Genomic DNA, 22,900 nt, shown 5'->3' on the forward strand with positions numbered 1-22,900 from the left:
AGTTGGCCTGATACATGATGTCACTAATTCTAGTGTACACCCTGTATCAGTCCAAACAACCCTTATGGTGATTGGTTGTAAAGTCAACCTTATAGACCAGCTATCCCAGTGGTAGCATGGACAAGAGCAGTCTTAGGCTAAACTCTGTATGGCATGTGAAGCCAGCTGTTATACCATTTGTAATCCCTTGAATACCAAATGAAAGGATACCACAACAGATGTATATAAAAAATAGAATGTATTTATTCTAGTCAAAATACCCTCAGCACTCTTTATGAGATTCGAGGTAAGTACAACACAGTCTTATTTAAGCATACATTAAGTCACACAGGTAAGTAATACAGTTAGACCCTAGGGGCCACGCAAACCATATACTAAGTAAGTGGTATAAGAACCACTGTCACGAACACAGGATAGGCCTAGGCCTAGGGAATCGCTGGGGCTACACTATACTACCAAAGGTTAGGAAGTGGGAGGCCCACGGGATTCAGGTGCAGAGTGGAAACACTCACGCGTAATGCGTAAAAGTCGATAGAAATAGTAGTTATTAGAAATTAAGAGTTTTAGGACACTTCTGGAGTAACTAGGAGATCGAGACGTGGAAACTAGACCCTAGGATAGTCAATACCCTTGTGAGCACCGGAGTACTCAAGTTACCTAGCCCACGGGCTGCGGGTGCATAGGTGTGAACTTGCGTCGGGTTTCGTCGTCGACTCCTATGGATGCCTGAAGGAAAGTTGCTGACAGGCAGTCAGTGAAGAGTGTCCGGTGGATCCCAAGTATGGGATCAAGAAGGAAGGTACCTGCAAGCAGAAGGGACAGAGTCTAGGTCACCTGCCAGGAGCCAGGAAGGAACCAGGCGATGTCGTGAAGATGCAGGTAAAGAGGTGAAGCTTGTCGCAGCAGCCACGGGTACCAGGAGGCGTCGAGGACGACCAGGACCAGGAGATGAGCTGTCCCACGAAGGCTCTTGCTGTCGGCGGCGCCGATGTCGAGCTAGGACCCAACAAGCCTTGGCAAGCGGAACCCACGCAGAATGGAGGACTTGCTTCTGGTGCAGACCGGGAAGGTCTGGGGTGCTTCTCTTTCACAGAGGAGCGAGTGCCAGTCTGGAAGAGCCGGACCAGCAAGGTGAAATTAAAGGTTCGTCGTCACGGAGGTCACTAGCCAACGGGCCAGCACCCGGACAACACGTCGAGCAACTCAGGTGCAGAAGGGCCCCACGCAGAACACGTGAAGTGTGGGGAGCTGGTCTTCTTTGCAGATGGTGCTCGGGATGGGGGCTTCTCAATTCCCCAAGCACAGCCTCGAGGAAGCCTCAGAAGTCGCGCTAGTCAGGTACTAGCCACTTTTCTCAAGTCGCCGGTCCCACGTCCCTCGTCGCCTCCACAGGTCTCAGCTTTGCTGTAGATGTGGATGTGGATGTGGGTCAGAGGTGTATGGAAGTCTCGGCGCTGGTCAGTCTCTGCAGTCGTCCCTCGTAGGATCAGTCGCAAAGCAAGCAGCGGTCGCTGGATGGTGCCTGGTTGCCCAGGGTGGTCACTCCTTGGCCACAAGGGAGATTTCTTCAGTCTTCTTCCTGAGGTCGAATGTCCAGAGTTTCTGTTCAAGTTGCAGATTCAGGATAATCTAATTTGCAGAGCTCAGCTACCTACTGATATACTGGGCTAGTGGGCTGGGCTACCTGCAAGGTCCCTCCTATGGGTGGGACCAGGAAGGGGAGTGGTTACACCCCCTTTCCTTTGTCCAGTTTCGCGCCAGAGCTGGGGCTGGAGTGCCCCAGCGCCGGTTTGAACTGGACTATGCTTGGGACACCTTGTGTGCCCCAGGCAGTGTCTAGTTTCTTTCATCCCTCCCTGCCCCAATACACTAAGTCCTGTCTGGGGTGGTGCTCGCACCTCCCAAGGCAGGAAACCTATTGTCCAAGCCTCCCTCGCTGGAAGGACTCCCAGCAGCAGGAGGTCAGACTTGTGTCTGTGGCAGCAGCATCCATTTTGTGATGCTGGGGCTCTGGTTAACTTTAACCGGGTAAGTAGGTTTCAACATATCTTCTCCCTCTAGAAGGGAGGAATAATATCCTCATCGCCAGAAATGTTATGGGGGTATGATTCCAAAGTGTTAGACACCTTACACGACATGTTTTGATACAGCCAAACCATAGTTACCATAACCGTTTAAGATTATAAGGCACTTTAAGAGTATATGGTAGGCGATATCATAGAACAGCTATAAGGACATGGTTCCGAAAGCTGCAGACAGGCCCAGCTCATGCTAGAGCACCATCTCACATGTTTCCAAGCACTCTGCCTCCAGGATTGTTAAGGCCTGCCATAGGAGTGGCTGATAGGTACACATGTGTCTATATATAAGGTAGGTATAGGAATACTACACCTAAGCAAAGGGTGATTACATGACCTTGCCCCAGCTGAGTGATCAGCCAGTTGTGTCATGATGGGAGGCCAGCCAGGGGTGGCATAATACATACTGCAGCCCCTGGTAGGCCTAGGGTACACCTATGCCCTGGGTACCTAATCAATTGGGTTATGCACCTAAAGTACATAGTATGAATTTAGAGAGAGAACAGCTGGGCTGTGGGTCTGATTGGCAGGCCCACAGCCACATCTAAGTCGAAAACCAGTGAAGCAAAAGCAAAAAGTGGGGGTGAACATAGAAAGCAGACCCTACTCTCCTACATCCGCACGTTTGGATTATATTATATAATGTGTCCAAATATACATATGTACGTAAATGTAATGCTTTATGCACTGTGTTACTTAGTCTGTTATTATAACAATGCATAATACCTACTCCAAGCAAATATATCTAGGGGCGGATGGTACTTACAGACTATGGGTCTTACAAATATGTGTCTGTATACAAGTGTAGCCTTCTCCAGCTATTGTTTAATTGGACAGCATCTATTTTGTTGTATTTTAAGCACGTGACAATGCCTTTTGCTTTAAAAACGAAAACATAAATAAAACACATTGTCATTTGCAATCCCAATAGCTCAAAACAATGTCATTGCGAGACCGGTTGCATTGTAAATGCTTGTTTTATTTTATATATAGGTCCCGCCCAGATATCTAAAGATTTTTATCCTTTCATATCTCGAAAACTACTGAATGGATTTACACCATTTAAAAAAAGGCCGCTTTATGAACCAAGCACTACCTTTTTGCCAAATTTGGGGAAATTCCGGTCACCAGTTTCAGCTGTAACCGTGTCTAAAGTTTCCTATGGGAAATTGATTTTTTGACCTCTGTTTTTTGAATTTCTCAGGAACTACTGAACGGATTAAACCTTTAAAACAAGCTTTTGCAATGCAATAGGTCTCGCATTTACACAAGTTTGACCTATTGGCATTGTAAATGACAATGGCTTTTATTTATGTTTCAAAAACCAAAACATAAATAAAAGGCAATGTCATTTACAATAAAAATAGCTCAAACTCTCGCAAATGCGAGACCTATTGCATTGCAAATGCTTGTTCTATGTCATTTTCCTTCATTAGAGCTAAATTGTGAAAGACTGGCTCTCCCCAGCTGCCGCCCCGTCCTTTCTCTTTCCTCCCAGTGCTGACCCTGTCAAGACCGCTGACCACACTCCCTTCGGCTGGACCCGTGCCCGTGACAGGCCTGCAGAGTCCAGGGCCTGCGCTGCTGCGGCCTGTCAATCCCGCAGCACATGTTACCGCCCAGAGAGGAAGGGACTTAAGAGGAGCTCTGCCTGTGGCTGAAATACAGAGGAACTGTGGCTGAAGGGGCGGGTGCTCTGTCTGTGACTGAGGGGGCAGGAGGTCTCCCTGTGGCTGAAATAAACAGGAACTATGGCTGAGGGGGCCGGAGCTCTTGCCTATGGCTGAGGGGCAGGCTAGATGCCTGTTGCTGAGGGAGCGGGAGCTCTGCCTGTGACTGAATGAAACAGGAACTGTGGCTGAAGGGGCGGGCGCTCTGCCTGTGGCTGATGGGCAGGTTCTCTGCCTGTGGATAGGGGGGGGGGAGCTCTGCCTGTGGATGAAGGGGCGCAAGCTCTGCCTGTGGCTGAGGGGGCATAAACTCTGCCTGAGAGTGAGGGGGCGGGAACTTTGCTTGTGGCTGAAGGGGTGCGAGCCCTGGCTGTGGCTGAGGGGGCAGAAACTCTGCCTGAGAGTGAAGGGGCGGGAACTCTGCCTGTGTTTGAAGGAGTGGGAGCTCTATCTTGAGAGGAAGAGGTTGCACTGCTGTCTATGTGCATTATGGGCAGGAGCGCTATGTATGACATGAAAGGGGCAGATGACGTTAACTCTGAACACCCCCCCCCCCCCCAACCCCCTCCCACACCACCCGCTTGCGGGGTGCAGTTGTACTCACCGTTAACTGTATGTGGCGCGCTGGTGCCGTCCGCCGCGATGTAGAGGAAAGAGAAACCAGGGAGAGCAACTGCAGGGATGAGGTGCGGAGAGGCGGGCATTTGGAGACGCAGGGAAATCTGGGGCGATCCTGGGAAGCTGGCGGCTGGACCGAGGCAGAACGAATCGAAAGTTGTGGTGCGCGCGCACCACAGAAGAGCGGGGGGAGGGAGCGTGGCGAACGCGTGCTGGCCACCGGTGGGAATGGGCGGAGCAAAGGCAGGAAATGCACCCGCCTTTACCCAATCGCGTGCCGTTAAAAAAAAAAAAGCATGCGAAAGCCAATGGAAGACGGGGAAAGCAAACCCACACGCACAAGATTGGGTAGCTTTCTGAAGCTAGGCGCGAGACCTAAAAGAAGGTCTCTTTCTGAACCAAGGGCTACCTTTTTGCCAAATTTGGTGTAATTCCCTTCAGCAGTTCGGGTTGTAGTCATGTCTAAAGTTTCCTATGGGAAATAACATGGAGTTTTGAAAATTTTGCGAAGATTCGTCAACCGGCGACAAAGTTATTGGGAAAAGAAAAAACGCTTTTTGAATAGAAACAAGGTCCTAACTAGAACTACCTACTGGCGACCGTCAGTAGGATGTATGTATGTATGTATGTATGTATGTATGTATATACACACACACACACACACACGCACACACACACACACACACACCATAATTTCATAAAAGTACCACAAATCTAAAAACGGCTACAAGAAAATTCCATACAACCACAGGTCATTCAGGCAAAAATCGCCAATTTTTTTAAATTTATTTTTTTTATAAATCTTTTTATTAACTTTGCTCATGTTCTCATTCAGTATACAACCAAATTCGCAAGGCATAGCGGGTAACTCCCGTGCATGGTACAATCGCAAGCCATCATAACAGTATTAATTTCCAGCCCTTGAAGCCTACGAGCCCCTTAACTTCTGTCAGGTGATCCCCCACCCATAGGGGGGTCTTACCTGTCAGGGCACCGGCCCACCCCAGAAATTTATTAGCTTCCCGCCAGCATTGGAGTACCACCCCCGTGTGCGAGGGCAGGTCCCCGTGCAACCGTCGCGAGTAAAAGAGTGGCTCGCAATTACCTCCCGGCATAGCAAACCTATCCACTCGATAAGCAAGTTCTGAATCCGGCGCATAGACCCAGTCATTAAGCGCTTGCAGTTGGGAGGCCCAGTAGTACAACTAGACGTCCGTCGTAAGCTTTTGCATCGCCATCCTCGGGCTTCCACCCTTCCATAGCAACGTTCGCACAGACCGAGATATATGCCTAAACACCCCGCTTGGGACCGGGTACGGTGTATTTTGCAAGACGTACAGGAGCCTCGGCAGTGCCAACATTTTGAACAGCGCAGCACGCCCAATTAGGGAGAGAGGCAAGGACCTCCAGTGGGTCACGTCCAATGCCAGCCTCGCCAAATGGGGTTCAAGATTTTTGGTAAAGAACTCCGCCCTATCCCTGGTGACTTATACCCTCAGATATCTGAAGCCTTGTCACTATCGATGCCGAACAGCCCCTCGGGATCCTTGGTGGCGGGCCCGAAATGGGATGAATGAGGGATTTGGCTCAATTAATTGTGTAGCCAGAGTAGCTCCCAAACAACTCACAGAGATGAAGCGCCTGCGCAATCGAATGGTATGGTCGGGCCATTTATAGGACGATATCATATGCGTATAAAGATATACGCTCTTCCCAGTCATCATTGAGTGCCAGGTCCCAGAAAGACCCGTCCCCCCTGATCCAGTGCGCTAGCGGCTCGAGAGCCAGGGCGAATAGAAGCGGGAACAGGGGACACCCCTGCCTGGTCCCCCTGCGCAGGGGAAATGCTCGGGACATCCCTCCATTTACCCTCACCCTCGCTATCGGCTGCTCATACAACAATCGCACCCAGCTACAGAAAACCGGGCCAAAGCCTAGCCTCTGGAGAACCATGAATAAATATGGCCACTCGATACTATCGAAGGCCATGGAGGCGTCTAGTGCCATCAGGGCCGTTTGAGCGCTATCCACCGCCTCCGTCATGTACAGGACCCCATATAGCAGTCTCAAATTGTGCAGAGTGCTCCTATGGGGCATGAAACCTGACTGGTCCACATGGATCAGGTCCGGTAGGACCGACAGCAGCCTCGTCGCCAAGGCTTTGGCCAAAACCTTGGCCTCCACATTTAGCAACAAGATGGGCTGGTAGGATGAGCACAGGTCAGCTGGTTTCCCAGCCTTATGGATGACAACAATCGTAGCTTCTCGCTGATCCGGCGGGAGCTTCCCCGCCCCCCCGGGCCTCAAGGAACATTTGCCGTAGTGGGTCAATGATCACGCTAGCTTGTCTCTTATATAGTTCCACAGGGAGCCTGTTGGGACCCTGCGTTTTCCCTTCCTGAAGGGAGTTGAGGGCTTCACCCAGCTCCACCCCCGTAAGATCACACTCCAGACGGTCTGTTTGTTCCTGAGACAGTGTGGGAAGCGCGAAGTCGTGCAGGAACTCCTCGCAGTCCAGCTCAGTCCTGGTGCAGACCGGGGTGTATACCCCCTCGTAGTACAACGCAAAGGCCTCCGCTATGGCAACGCCGGTAGTCGCCAAGGACCCCGGACCCATCCCTCACTTCCGCCACCCAGGATCGCTCCCTATCTCAGCGTTTGAGCCACGCCAGCAATTTCATACTCTTGTCTCCCGCGTCGTAAATCCGACGCTGCGTAGCAAGGGAGTAGGCTCGGGCCTCGCCCTCAGCCAGCGACCAAAGTTCCTTCTGCTTGAAGGCTAGAGTGTGGGCTAGGTCCGGCGAAGGAGTCACGCAGGCCCTTCGCTCCATACCCTAGATTTCCTTTTCCAATTGCCGAATCTGCAGCGATTCCTCCTTCTTCTGGGCCCCAATCAGCGCCTGGGCCTGGCCCCTCTGGACCGTTTTATACGCTTCCCACAAAGTTAGCTGGGAGTCAACCGAGACCCGGTTCTCAGCAAAGTAGTGTTGAGAACATTCCCTTAACTTGCCCGTTATGGAGTCATCCCTAAGGCGCCATGGATCTAGCCTAGGGAAGGCCGCCCTGACGGTTGTTGACCCCCTGAGGACTACACCCACCGGGGAGTGGTCCGAGATTCCCCGGGCCATAATGCAGGGTTCGGCAAAATCCCCCAGCTGTTCCTCCCGCATGAAAATGTGATCTAATCTGGAAAAGGATCCAGGTCTGGCTGAATAGAATGTGTAGTGCCTTTAGGAGGGGTGATGCGAGCGCCATATGTCACTAAGACCCATTGCTGTAACGAAGACCCTAAGGCCCATTTCCCCCCTATTACCCAGTCTCACCCCTGAGCGATCGCAGTCGGCATCCCCTCCCAGCATGACGATGGTATTCACCCGGCTCCAGAAACTAACGTTAGTTCCCTTGCCCCTGAAATGCTACCTCCGGTCTTGTCCCTACCCCCACCAAAGCCAACCCCAATACCCAAACCCCGCTCTAAGCCAATCGTTCCCTTTCCCCTAATACCAAAAATCCCAATACCAGTGGCAAAAGGCCCCGAGAACCAGACCTTACCCAACCCTATCCCTAAGGCCGCCCACAAGCCCAATAAGACTAATATCCCCCCTACTGCGCGCATAACCAACCAGTACCATGGCCGCCAGAACTTTCGTGGGGGCTACATTGATCTTCCTCCTGACGCCAGGCCCTACGTCGTCATACTGGCTGGTGTACCACCACTTGACCCGCTTTCTATGGAGACCCAGTGGTCCCTAAAGAATAAGGTGATTCACTGGCTCAACATCAATAGACAGCTCCCCAATACTGTTAGGACTAGGGTTCTAATGGTTAGGAGAGTGCCATGGGTGGGTCGTACCCATAAATCCATCCCTGGAGACTGCATAGTGGTCTCATTTGCAGACCCTCACACAGCCCAGCATATCACTATATGGGATTCACAGGATACTGACCAATCTATTGTCACCAGACCCCTCACCTTTTTCTATCCTCCAAAACAGACTGTTGAGCCACCTGGGGCTTGGTCAATAGCCCACAATCGTAGATGGAAAGGACATGGGGATGGTTGGCAACCATTTAACAACTGGTGGGAAGGAGCACCCACTATGAACAGGTTTGAATGTCTGGATCAGGTGGATTGACTGGGAATTAGTGTCGCTCCAATCCTTACCAATGCCCAAAATCCCCTAACGGAAACTGTCCAGAGTGAAAAATTAATGCCCATACCCCAAGTTCCAAGCCACATTGGGATAGACCTAAACCCCCCTGAACAGCACCCTCTTACTGCACAGGTCAAACTACAGGCAGACCTTGCACACCTGCAAGTTCGGATAGGCACAACGGGGAATGCAGGGCATCATTCACAGGAAATTAGAAACCCAATGCACTCTCTCCTTTCTTGGAATGTTGCAGGCCTCGGTAGTAAGATCACCCACAAACCTTGGCTGGAGATTGTGCAGAAGTATGGCATCCTATGCCTACAAGAAACCTGGCTTATAGAGGAAGTGCACATGTTGGGCTACCAAACCTTCCATTCCCCAGCTGTGCCATCAGTCCAGGGTCGCAACAAGGGGGGCTTGTGCACATACATATCTAACGCAGGGGATGTAAAAGTTTGCGATTTCCAATCCAATCAGTACTTCCAAATCATACTACTTAAATGGGGCACTTCGCAAAGGGTGATTCTTGTGAATTTTTATAATAATTTGCCAATTAGTGAGGTGGAATCAAATTTGAATATTATGATCCATCATATTCACAAACTGAGAGATCAAGGTTCGGGGATCACATAATGTTGTGGGTGGGTGACTTCAATTGTTCCGTCTGTCCGTCTTCTGAGCTAGGTTTGTGCGGCCTGTCAGATCTCGGGGAGGACGGTCCTCTGCACTTCTCCCACACCAACATGGGGTCTCTTCTTAACAATGTCATATTTACCTTTGACCTCACCTTTATTAACCAGGCATGCTCCCCCCCGGTTCCCTTTGCCCCAACGTACAATGGAAGAGGTTGTAAATCCACAATCGATTTTGCCTTGATATCACCCACCTATCCTGACTTTATAACCTTCTGGGAAACGGGGGATGACCCCATGAGCGATCATTATCCCATCACCTTCGGGGTAAATCTCATGGAGGGCAAAGTAAAGGAACCTAGTAGGGTTCTATATCCATTTGAGGTTACCCTATCTAAGACCAATGGGTATGTAATTAAATGGGAGAAAATGAACCCAACATCCTTCTTTCAAAACTTCCTATCCTCTTGCTCCACGGACATACTTGCCTGCTTAGAGGAAGATACTGACCCAAAGAGCATCATGGTTGCTTTTTCTAACATTCAGCGCCATATAAAAAATGCACTGACTAGGAACTGCAAAGACAAGGGGAGGCATACTCGTGGGTGGTTTGACTCTAGATGTACATCTATACTGAAAATCTTAAAGAAAGCTTTGTCTGCCGACCCAAAAGATAGAGTTCAAATTCGTCAAGCGAGATACGATTATAAGCTGGCAATTAAACAGCGGAGGGCGAAACTGAAGCAGGAGGCCTGGGAAGCTTTGGGGGAAGCCGCCAGGAATAAGGACAGCAATGCCTTCTGGAAAGTCATAAGATCTGTTTATAACTCAAAAGACAGAGATAATTTTGTAGAAGTGGCTATTACGGCTGAGCTCTGGGTAGAACATTATGGTAATCTTTATTCCAACAACACACAGGGTAATGCCCCGAACCCATGTAAGGTGAATTCACCCCCAGATAGCATAATTCAGGATAACCACCTAACTGTCTCCCCAGCACCTCCTTACCCTATTGAACTGGTATTTACCACACTAGAAGTGGAAGATGCCCTTAGAGAAAGTCCTTTAGGTAAAGCCCCCGGCCCTGACCACACCCCAGTGGATCTCTATAAATCAGAACCGGACTTCTGGGTTCCCTTGTTAACCAATGTATTAAATATGAGAAATAAATGCGGTTTTATTACCACCTGGTCGGACGCAATCGTAGTCCCCATATTTAAAAAAGGGAATAGGGACGACCCGGCTTGTTACCGTCCAATATCGCTATTGGACGGACTCATGAAAGTTGCTGGCAGGATTGTCCTTAAGAGGATACAACACTGGGAAGAAGAGAAGAAGGTTATCTCGGAGCTCCAATATGGGTTCCGAAAGGGACTAGGGACATTGGAGCAATCCCTAAACTTGTCCCTATTAGTCTCTAAATATACGCAGGCCAAAAAAGGGGACCTATTTGTTACCTTTGTCGACCTCAGCTCCGCATTCGATTGCGTGGACCATGCGATGCTCTGGTCGACACTGGAAGACATTGGGGTGGACTCAGCTATCCTCACATTTATCAAAGAACTATATAGAGAAGCGGGGGCCAGAGTAAGATTTGGGACCCAGGGGAAATGTTCACAAAAATTTGCCATAAACAGAGGGGTGAGGCAAGGCTGCATACTTGCGCCCTTGCTTTTCACATTTTACATAAACTCTATCGCTGAAAGCTTAATAACTCTGTCAAGCGATTATCCGGCTGTTAATGGTAGGCCTGTACCCATTCTTTTATATGCCGATGACGCGGCAATTATGTCTAGGACAAAAGTAGGTTTGCAGAGAGCAGTAAATGAATTTTCATCCTACATGGGTAAAAGAAATTTAAAGGTGAACATTTCCAAAACTTTCTCCATGCCCTGCTCCCAAAAGAACAACAGACCATCATGCTCAATATATTTAGATCAGCAAAAGATTGCCATCACAGACACTTTTTGCTATTTGGGCATTGTGTTTGACAGGTGGGGAAGGTGGAAACACGCAGTGTCAGCTAGGAAACTCGCCTTTAGCCGTGCCATAGGTGCTTTAAGAACCCTTGCAGCCAAAATTGGGGGTAAACCCATTCAAGAAATGTTACAGATCTACCGGGCAAAGTGTATACCTACGGCCACATATGGCGCAGGTCTCTGGGGTTTCGAGAATGTGTCCTCATTACAAACTTGCGAGAATATTTTCATCTGTTACTTACTAGGTGTGTCCAAAACCACGTCGACTTTTATGACTCACATTGAGACCGGCGTCAAATACCTTAGCGACATCATAAAAATATCACCTTGTTTGCTCTGGCATAAGATTTGGACCACAGAGGAGTGCAAATTGAATAGAAATCGCATAAAAGACTGCATGGCTTTGGACGGTGTAGCAAAAGTCAAGTGGCTGCGATACGTACAAACGATGTTTTCTAACATTGGACACTCTGAATTTTACGACGAACCAGAGACCCTACAAACCTTGACTAGACCGGCCCTTAAAAAACTATTATCTATACACTTAGAGAGTGCTAGATGGGACACTGAGAAACTTAAAGGCACAACCCTGAGCTATCAGCAAATCACCCCTACTGAAGGCCTACAATCTTACCTTGGGATTGAAAAAGCACCCTATGCTCGCATGCTTTTAACTAGGCTGCGCCTAGGGATTTTCTTCCGCTTGGTCACTTTGCCGAAACAGAATGACTGGGCCTCATTGAAATTAATATGTCCATGCGACGACCATTCAACACAAAGTAACATTCACATCATGTTCTTTTGTAATCTGTATACCAGCCCGAGGAAATTATTTCTTCTACCCTTACTTAAACGCTGGGGGATAAGAACATGTAAACCTGCATATTTAAAATTTTTGCTTTTAGAAGATGTGGATGTCATCTTTGCTGTTTCTCGCTTCTTAATGTCAGTGATGAAATTTAGAAACTCAATGAGTTAACTAACACATGTTAATATTGACTGATTAGTGTAAAACGAGGCCCCTCATCCAAATGACTGGGGTAGATTTTAATTTTTGGAGAAATGTTTTATCCATTTTTGTAACACTGTTCATATGAAAACTGTTCTTAAATTGTCTGCATAAATTGTATTTGTATGCTTTTATGATTTATTGATAAATCGAATAAAGCCCTAATCTATGTAACGAAGCCCCTAAGGCCCATTTCCCCCCTATTACCCAGTCTCACCCCTGAGCGATCGCAGTCGGCATCCCCCCCCAGCACGAGCATTCCATGGGGGAGGCCCGTTAAGTATGAACCCAGCTTTTTAAACGTTGAGGCATGTAGGCCAGGTGGAATGTAACACGAGCTAAGAACTATTAGCCGCCCCTCCCATCTTGCTGCCACCGATGTCATACACCCGGAGTCCTCCGTCCATGTGCCGGTGATGACCACGGGCAGGGTATTTCGGACAAGAATCCCCAATCCCCTGGATCCCGACGTGAACCCAGAGTGAGCCACCATCCTGTATCCAAAGCGGTCTAAGGCCTTGGATCTGTTCCCCCGAAGATGCGTCTCCTGGAGGAGCACTACGTCTGGGGAGTGGCGCTTCACGTGCTGTAGCACCAGTGTCCTCTTGACCTTATTGCCCAACTATAGGCCAGGTTGCATCTTTGGAGCTGTGGTAAGTAGCCTATGATGTGATGGATAGACACATCTAGGGGATTAGTGTTGTTGTTATGGCAGTATACTACGAATCTCTTCCACTTGGCTGCATAGCATGCTCTAGTGGTAGGCCGTCTAGCTTCTTTGATGACGTTCATACAGTCAGGAGGAAGGTTAAGGTAACCAAATTCTAGGATTTCAGGAGCCAGATCGCTAGGCTGAGCTAAGCTGGGTCTGGGTGTTGGATCTCTCCATGGTTCTGGGTTAAGAGGCGTGGATCGGCCATAGTGTTTTGGACTCCTGGGACATGCTGGGCTAGGAGAAAAATGTTTTGAGGTATGGCCCACCTCCATATGCTCTGTGCTAGCTGAGAGAGCTGCAGAGAGTGTGTGCCGCCCTGTTTTTGGATGTAGTACATGGCTGTCATGTTGTCTGTGCGGACTAAGACCGCCTTGCCTGAGACGTGTGTTTGAAAGGCTTTTAGGGCTAGGAATATGGCCAGTAACTCCAGATGGTTGATGCGGAGTAACATTTGTTGAGGTGTCCACCTGCCCTGCATGGTGTGATGTAGTAGGTGAGCCCCCCAGCCGGAGAGCGATGCGTCCGCAGTTAGAACTATATGAGGAACCGGCTCTAGGAACGGTCACCCTTTGGAAAGGTTCTTGGTGTTCCACCACTGCAGAGAGCGATGGGTACGACCATCTACCAACACCATATCTGTTAGCTGACCTTGAGCCTGGTTCCATTGGTGTGCTAAGCACTCTTGGAGAGGACACATCTGGAGTCTTGCATGAGGCACTATGGATATGCAAGAGGCCATCATCCCTATGAGTTGCATGAACACTCGAGCTGGAAGAGAGTGTTGTGGTTGGAATTTGGTGAGAAGAGTTTGGATGCTCGCTGTTCTGGCTGGAGTGGGATAGGCAAGCGTTTTTGAGGTGTCTATTGTGGCACCAAGATATTGTTGTATGTGGGACGGTTGCATCTGGGACTTGGGGTGATTTATTGTGAACCCCAGGTCGTGAAGTTGTTGAATAGTGGCGTGAGTGTGTTGTACACACTGATTGTACGATTTGGCTTTTAGAAGCCAGCCGTCTAGATATGGGAAGACATGTATGTGTTGTCTTCTTAGATGAGCTGCCACTACTGCTAGGCACTTGGTGAACACTCTTGGTGCTGTGGTGACTCCGAATGGGAGTACCTTGAATTGATAGTGCTGACCGTCCACTACGAATCTGAGATTTTCTGTGAGCGTTGTGAATGGGAATGTGGAAATAGGCGTCCTTGAGTTCGAGAGTAGCAAGGAAGTCGCCCTGGGAAAGCAGAGGAAGGACCTGCTAAAGTGTGACCATGTGGAAGTGGTCCGAGTGTATGTATAGGTTTAGGGGTCTGAGGTCTAAAATAGGCCTTAGAGATCCGTCCTTTTTTGGTATGAGAAAATAGAGGGAGTAGACTCCCTTGTTGTGTTGGTGCAAGGGAACTGGTTCTATTACACTTTTTTGTAGGAGGAAGAGTACCTCCTGGGATTGTGTGGGAGCTTTGTAAGAGGTGGAGGGGCTATCAGAGGAGTAGCCTCGATGGGTGCCTCTAAGGGATGAGCGACGAAACAAATATGCTACTTACCAGTATGCATCTGTTCTTGGCATGTAGGGCTGCTGACATTCATATCTGTGCATAGATCGCCGCCTAGTGTTGGGTCCGGATGATTGCACATTGTTGTCCTGGAAGAGTCTTCGAAGTATCACGAGATAGGTGGCTCCTCCCCTGGACTACAGTGCGCATGGGCATCCTCTCCATCCTCAGATTGTTTTTCGCCATTGTGGCAGTGATGGAGTAGATACAGTAATTGATGACCATGCTATACAGTAATTCTGAGTGCTGCAGTTGCTACAGGCGCCGGGGAGGAGGGTGGGCGATATGAATGTCAGCAGCCCTACATGCCAAGAACAGATGCATACTGGTAAGTAGCATATTCGGTTCGAGGCATGTGGGCTGCTGAATTCATATCTGTGCACAGAATATATAGCAGTCCCTCGATTAGCGGCAGCTGCTCATGCCAGCTGCAGCAGTCTGAAAAAGAGTCTTGAGAACAGCCTGTCCTACAGCTGCCTGCTGTTTTGAGTGTACATCTACACAGTAGTGTTTGGTAAATGTATGTATAGTGGACCATGTGGCTGCTCTACATATTGCTTCTAATGGAATGTTTCCCAGGAAAGCCATGGATGCCCCTAACTTTTGTGTTGAGTGGGCTCTCGGAGGAATAGTTAACGTGCGTTTAGCTTTTTCATAACAAATTTGAATACATTTAACTATCCATCTGGCTATCCCTGCTTTGGAAATGGCGTTGCCCTTATGTTGTGGAGAAAAGGCAACGAATAGTTGTTTTGTTTTCCTAAAATCCTTGGTCCTGTCTATATAATACATGAGGGCAGTTCAATAGTTTGATTCATGTGGAACTGTGATATTACTTTAGGCATGAAGGTGGGGTTGGTACGTAGTACAACTCTGTTCGCATGAACCTGTATGAATGGCTCTTGAATGGTTAGTGCCTGGAGTTCACTAACTCGTCTCAGCGAAGTGATTGCCACCAGGAAGGCTACTTTCCAGGTGAGGAATTGAATCTCACATGAACGTAGAGGTTCAAAAGGTGGACCCATCAATCTGGTGAGGACCACATTTAGGTTCCACACCGGCACCGGTGGGTGCCGTGGAGGAATTACTCGTTTAAGTCCCTCCAAGAATGCTTTGATGGCAGGCACTCTGAATAATGAGAGGTGTTGCCTGTTTTGAAGATAGGCTGCTATGGAACTATATGCTAGACTGCATTGGTATAAGTGTAGCAGGTAACAGATGATATTTTGAGTAGATGCATCTAGCGGGTTGATGTCATTGTGTTGACAGTAGATGACAAACCTTTTCCATTTCGCCGCATAGCAAGCTCTGGTGGTGGGTCTGCTGGCCTCTTTGATGATGTTCATACATTCTGGAGGCAGGTTTAAGTATCCAAACTCTAAGACTTCAGGAGCCAGATCGCCAGGTGCAGCTGTTGCGGATCTGGGTGCTGAATTGCGCCATGGTTCTGCGTTAAAAGTTTGGGTGTTATTCGCAGCGTTTGATGTGGCACCATGGAAAGTTCTAGAAACGTGGTGTACCATGGTTGGCGTGCCCACATTGGAGCAACCAGGATGAGTGTCATTGAGAGTTGCCTCAGTTTGCGTGCCACTAGCGGTATTAATGGCGCTGGGGGAAAAGCGTACGCAAATCTGCCTGACCAGTTCATCCATATTGCATTGCCCTGCGACTGTGGATGTGGGATCCTGGCGGCAAAGCTTTGGCATTTTGCGTTTTCCTTTGCGGCGAATAGGTCTATTTCTGGATGACCCCACTTTCGGAAGAACGGTTGGAGTACTGATGGATGTAGCTCCCACTCGTGCATTTGGTGGCTGTGTCTGCTGAGCAGATCTGCCATCTGGTTGTCCTTGCCCGGGAGGTGCTCGGCCATGAGGGACATGTTCCTTTGAATGGCCCACTTCCACATCCTCTGAGCCAGATGAGACAACTGCGGAGAGTGTGTTCCTCCCTGCTTCTGAATGTAGTACATGGCAGTTATGTTGTCCGTCCGGATCAACACGACTTTGTTGCACAAGTGTACTTTGAACACCTTCATTGCTAGGAAGATTGCCATCAGTTCCAGAATGTTGATGTGCATCTTTTTCTGCTGTGTTGTCCATAGTCCCTGCACAATTGAGTACATGAGCGCCCCATCCCTGGAGAGACGCGTCCGCCGTCAGTATTACTTGAGGAACAGGCTCTTGGAACGGTCGGCCCTTGCAAAGGTTTTCTGGATTCCACCAATGCAGAGAGTTGTATGCCCGACCGCTCACCAACACTAGGTCTTTTAACTGTCCTTGAGCCTGATTCCATTGACGTGCTAAGCACTCTTGAAGCGGGCGCATATGTAGTCTCGCGTGCGGGACTATGAAGATGCAGGAGGCCATCATGCCTATCAACTGCATGAACACTCGCGCTGGAAGGGAGTGTTGAGGTCTGAACTTTTTTATTAGCAACTGTATGCTGTTGATTCTCACTAAGGTTGGCTGAGCTGTGGCTGCCAGAGGGTCTATGGTCGTGCCTAGGTACTGTTGTACGTGGGCTGGTTGAAGGTGTGATTTGGGATAATTTAGTGAGAATCCCAGACTGTGAAGAAGGTGAATGGTGTGGGACATGTGGCTGGCGCATTGCTGGGCTGACTTTGCCTGAACAAGCCAGTCGTCCACGTAAGGGAAGACGTGAATATGTTGTCTTCGCAAGTGAGCAGCCACTGTAGCTAGGCACTTGGTAAAGACCCTGGGAGCTGTTGTTACTCCGAAAGGGAGCACCTTGAACTGATAATGTTGATTTTGAATAGTGAACCTGAGATATTTTCTGTGGGATGGGTACGTGGAAATACGCATCCTTTAAATCTAGTGTTGCTAGGAAGTCTCCCTGACTGAGTAACGGCAGAACCTGCTGGAGGGTGATCATATGAAAATGTTCCGACAGAATGCACATGTTGAGAGGTCTTAGGTCCAGTATAGGCCTGAGAGAGCCGTCTTTTTTGGGGATTAAGAAGTACAGAGAGTACACCCCTAAACCGTGCTGTTGGATAGGCACGGGCTCTATGGCTCCTTTTTGCAGCATACTCAGTACTTCCTGCTGCAATAATGTCAAGTGCTCTGCGGACATAGGACGTTGTCTTGGTGGTATGTTGGGTGGAATGGATGTTAATTCTAGACAATAACCGTACTGGACAATGTCTAAGACCCACCTGTCTGTGGTGATGGAACTCCAGACTGGCAGGAACTGTTGTAATCTCCCCCCGACCGGTGTTACTTGGACGGGGGGCAGTGACAAGATGTCACTGTTTGTTATTGGCAGAGGATCTGATATTGTTGTTTCCTTTGCCTCTGCCCTTGGTGCTGGAGCCACGGTATCCACCCCTAGTGTTTTTATTATAAGAACTTTGGGACCCTCCTTTATTGTACTGCTGCTGGGCGCCCTGACCTCTAGCTCCTCCTGAACTTCTGGGGCGACGAAAGGAGCCACTACGAAAATGCTGGGTTTGTAGAGCCCCCATAGATTTAGCAGTCTCAGTGTCTTTTTTAATCTTTTCGAGTGTGGTGTCAACTTCAGGGCCAAATAAGAAGTCTGGGTTGACTGGCTGATGCAAGATATTTGTTTGAATGTCTGGTTTAAAGCCCGATATTCTTAACCATGCATGTCGTCGTAACATCACACTAGTGTTGATGGCCCTGGCTGCTGTGTCTGCTGCATCCAGTGCGCATTTGATGGACGCATTGGTAACTAGTTGCCCCTCTCTAATGAGGAGCTCCGCCCCCTCCTTGTACTCATCTGGTAGGTGTTGTATTAAGGGTTCCAGGGTATCGTAGTGGGACCTGTTGTACCTGGCTAGAAGTGCCTGGGTGTTGGCAATGCGCCAGATGTTTGATGCTTGAGCTGCCACCCGTTTCCCAGAGTTTTCGAACACCTTGGACTCTTTGTCCAGAGGAGGAGCATCACCAGTAGTTTGAGAGTTCGCTCTTTTTCGGGCGTTAGAAACAACCAGGGAGTCCAATGGCAATTGACCCTTAATGTACGTAGGGTCACCTGGGGCTGGTCTATACTTTTTCTCAATCCTGGGGTTTAACACTCATGTTCTTGTTGGCTCCTTAAAGATGTCCTTAGCATGTTTAAGAACGCCTTTTAGCACCAGTAGTGTCTTAACCGTTGTTTCTGATGTGGAGAACGTGTCCACTAAGAAATCCTCTTCAACAGAGTCTGAATGAAGTTCAACCCCGTGATTGGCAGCCGCCCGTTCAATGAGGGCGTTAAAAGCAGCAGTGTCCTCAGCAGGGGATGGTTTGGTGAGTATAAGCTTGATAAGGTTCCACAGGCAGTGGAGTGGAGCCGGAATCCATTTTCCTCTTGAGCGGGATTTTATAGGACTCCAAAGTGTTCACCGGGACAATTTTTCTCTTCCGAAACACCAGTTTACCGGTTTCGAGGTCGATGACCCGCTCCTGTGAGTCGTCGACCGGTGGATCTGCAGGTGCAGGTTTTGCGGGTGCGAAGCCCTTCCGGAGTGCGAACATTTTAGGTGTCCCCGACGGCGGCAATCCAAAAGTGATCGGCGCCGGCGTCGATGTAGCCTTTGCGACCTTCTTCGGCTCGTGGCCCTGTTTCGGGTCGGGTGTGTCCCGTTCCCTGATGCGCGTCAGGGACTCAGACACCTGCTTCACCAGGGATGGCGATGGTGCACTGGAACCGACGTGCTCTTCGGGGACCGGCTTGGAGGCCGTCCCAGGTCCCTTTCCCGACTTAGGCTTTTCGATTTGAATTTTCGGGTCGACGCCCTGTGGAGTGGGGATCCTCGCACCGTTGGCACCCTTTGCAGTCGATGCACGATCGGTCATCTGGGCTGTAGGCGTTCGCGCCCCAACTTTGGTTGTTAAAGGCATCTGCGGCTTCGGGGGACCGAGGGCCTTCTTGTGTTTCTCGGCGCCGAAAACCCTGTGTGTGTCCTCGGCACCGACAGTGCCTTTAGGCTGTTCGGTTCCGACGTCCTTCTTTTGTGTTTGCGGATGTGAAGGGTTAGAAGCCTTCGATCAGACGAGGACGAGTTGCACTTTTTGTTTCGGTTTCACCTGTGCAGCTTTCAGTTTCGATTTTGAGGGATCGACTCGAGAGGTTTTACAAAGTTCCGGCTCGTTGGAAATGTTCGAAGCCGAGCCCGGAGGCGGGGCTGTAGAACGCAGTGACTGGTCTTGGGTGAGGCCCGCAGGCGACCCCGCGACCCGAGCCATATGGACATTTTGTCCCTGGGCCTCCGTATCGACGGATTGGCCTAGCTCCTCGCCTGAGCTATCTTCTTCGGCCCCAAGGGCCCGATTGTCGTCTCCTACCTCATCGACGACTTCTTCGTCCTGGAATATCCCCTCGTCTTCGGCTTCATAGTTGGAGTCAGGTTCCGAAGCAGAATCAGATTCCACTTCTTCGACGCTCTCGACATCTTCATCCTCTGTCCCGAATATGTTTACCGGGGTAGGCGCCGATTTGTTGGCCTCCAAGCGAGCTGCACGTCGATTCCGAAGTGTCTTCTTTGACCGGAATCGGGCACAGGCCATACACTTGGATTCATCGTGATCCGGTGACAAACATTTGTTACACACCGGGTGGACGTCGATGTGGGGATATTTGGCGTGACATAGAGGACATCTCTTGAAGGGAGTCCTCGATTCCATGTTCGATCGTCGATTGAAGTTCTGTCCAAATTCGATCCGATGAGGTGAAAGAAGAAAGTTATCGATACCGAACGCGAACGATACCGACGAAGTCTAAATATAGTTTTCCTAACTTGAGCTAAGATAAGCACATCCGAACCCAATGGCGGAAAAAAACAATCTGAGGATGGAGAGGATGCCCATGCGCACTGTAGTCCAGGGGAGGAGCCACCTATCTCGTGATACTTCGAAGACTCTTCCAGGACAACAATGTGCAATCATCCGGACCCAACACTAGGCGGCGATCTATGCACAGATATGAATTCAGCAGCCCACATGCCTCGAACAGACCTTCTGGGAGCTTACGATTGCAAGGCTTCCATAGATTTGGCGGTGTCTGTATCCTTCATTTTTCCGAGGGACACATCCACATTGGGCCCAAATAGGTGTTGCTCATTAAAAGGCTGATTGAGTATAGAACTCTGTACCTCTGGTTTAAAACCGGATATATGTAACTAGGCATGCCTGCGCAAAAGGACACCGGTGTTGATTGCCCTTGAGGCGGTGTCTGCTGCATCCAGGGCACAGCGAATGGAGGTGTTAACGATGGTCTTACCCTCTTGGATTAGTTCACTGGCTCTATTTTTATATTTGTCAGGGAGGTGTTGCATTATGGACTCGAGTTCGTCATAATGTGCCCTGTCATATCTGGCTAGGAGCTCTTGGGTGTTAGCAATGTGCCAAATATTTGCTGCCTGAGACGCTGTGCGTTTGCCAGAGGCGTCTAAGAGTTTCGATTCTTTGTCTGGTGGTGGTGCGTCACCTGACGTTTGGGAATTTGCCCTCTTCCTGGCATTAGAGACTACTAGTGAGTCTAGTGGTGCAGGGCCCTTGATGTATACTGAGTCAGTGGGGGCAGCCTTGTATTTCTTTTCTATTCTTGGGTTGATGACCCGAGCCCCGACAGGGTCTTTAAAGATCTCTGGTGCGTGCTTAATGACCCCTTTAAGCATGGGCAGTGTTGAGGTAGACCTTTGTGTAGAATCAAAGGTATCCATAAGGAAATCCTCCTGTACTGGATCTGTATGTAGGGCTACCCCGTGGTATTGGGCAGCTCTTTGAAGGAGCTGGTTGAACCCAATATTGTCCTCTGGGGGGGGGGAAGGCCTGGAGGGGTAAATATCTTGTGGGGTGTAAGGGACATCTGGTACACTATAATCATCCCAGGGGCCAGGGGAGCCAGTAGGAGTAGGGTCCCCAAGGGGTTGATCGTCCGCACCTCCCCCTGCCTCATCTGAGGTGTTGTCATCATCATCATCTATTGGAGTAGGTGATGGTGTGGGAGAGTAGTGAGGAGGAGGAAGAGGAGAAGGCATCCTTAATGGAGAGGTAGCAAAGTCTCTCTTCTTTGGTGGTGGTGCGAGCACATGCATGTTCAGTGGTCTTTTCCTGATGCTGAGCATTAAATGACCAGTTTTGGGGTCCTTCATTAGAGTCTTTTGGGCAGGATCTGGTCGAAACAGTTCTTCTGTGGGAAAGAGATCCTTCGGAGCCGAGGGCTTCGGAGCTGAAAGTTTTTTGGGCGTGGACTCTGTAGCGGTTTTAGGCTTGGCAGTGTCTTTATGAGTTGGAACTGGTTGCTGTTTTTTAGTCGGCTCCAAGTGTGTTGTCGGTGCCGAGGAACTGGTGCTAGCCTTCGACGTCGAGTGCTTCGATGTGGGAGCAGCGGTCGGCGTGGATGAGGTCGATTACGCTTTTTTCTTCGGTGCCGGATGTTCGGTACCGAGGGTAGGCTGACTCGAGCCCGAGTCGCTTAGAGGCTTACTAGGCTTCTTTACCGGGCCCGCAGACGGGGCATGGGAAGCAGTGTCTCGGCGTGCACCTGGGCCCGAAGGTGGAGGTGGTACCGAACCCTTCTTGGACGGCGTTGAGGGGGTGGGTGAGTCGGGGTCGACGTCTGTACTCACGGCCCTTTGAGCTGGAGTGATGTCCTCGACGTCGGAATCATCTGCTTCGGAGGCACTGATGATGGCTTCCTCGACTCGGCCCTGCTCTGGAACATCGAAGCCTTCTTGAAAGATGTCGTCGGGGATCGAAGATGAGAAGCGCGCCATTGTCCTTCGAGCTCGTCGGTCCCGGATGGTCTTTTTGGAGCGGAAAGAGGCACAAGCTGGACAGTGTCTGGCCTCGTGCTCCGGTGAGAGGCAGAGGTTGCACACCTCATGTAGGTCGGTGTGGGGATACTTCGACCCACATCGAGGACACTTTTAAATGGCGTCCTTTCCATGAGCCTGAGATGAGGCCCGGGATTGGCCCGAAGGCCTTTGTCGATGACTGGAATCGAAGACTTCGAAGTTGAAGGTTCGCGTGTGGTTGGAAACGTGATCGAAAACAATACCGTCGAGATGGGAAGGATTGCGCGTCGAAAGAAAAAAACGTTAACAGTTCCGAACTGGAAAGCGAGAACACATCCGAGGCCGATGGCGGGAAAAAACTATCTGAGGATGGAGCCGAAGCCCATGCGCACTATGATCCAAAGGAGGGGTCACATACCTCGTGACTTCCAAAGACTTTCCAGGACAAAAACAAGTGCTAACATCCGGGTCCAACAACAGATGGCGATCTATGCACAGTGTGTAATCTACAGCTCATATGCCTCGAACACATTTTTATGATTTTTCGAGGCCTGGTAAGGGGGGTTGGGCGGGCACTGACTTCCAGAGGTGCGAGTGACAATAACCACACTAATGTCAGCATATTAGGCTTGCTGGTCAACAAGAGGTTTGAAGGAAGCGATTAACATTGATGGATGTCAATAAAGGAGGACTGTATATCATCCTAGTAACCAATGCCTGCCTAAAAGATTT

The 22,900-nt window shown here is 49.6% G+C and overlaps 1 protein-coding gene across 2 annotated transcripts in view; it reads right to left on the reverse strand.

Annotated features, from left to right (window-relative positions):
• Window positions 1–22,900, reverse strand: part of NUP188 (nucleoporin 188) — a 1,223,536-nt gene that overhangs the window by 380,652 nt on the left and 819,984 nt on the right. The gene's annotated exons all lie outside the window — the stretch shown is intronic.

Source organism: Triturus cristatus, chromosome 1_2 (assembly GCF_964204655.1).
Source record: "Triturus cristatus chromosome 1_2, aTriCri1.1, whole genome shotgun sequence".
Classification (NCBI taxonomy): Eukaryota; Metazoa; Chordata; class Amphibia; order Caudata; family Salamandridae; genus Triturus; species Triturus cristatus.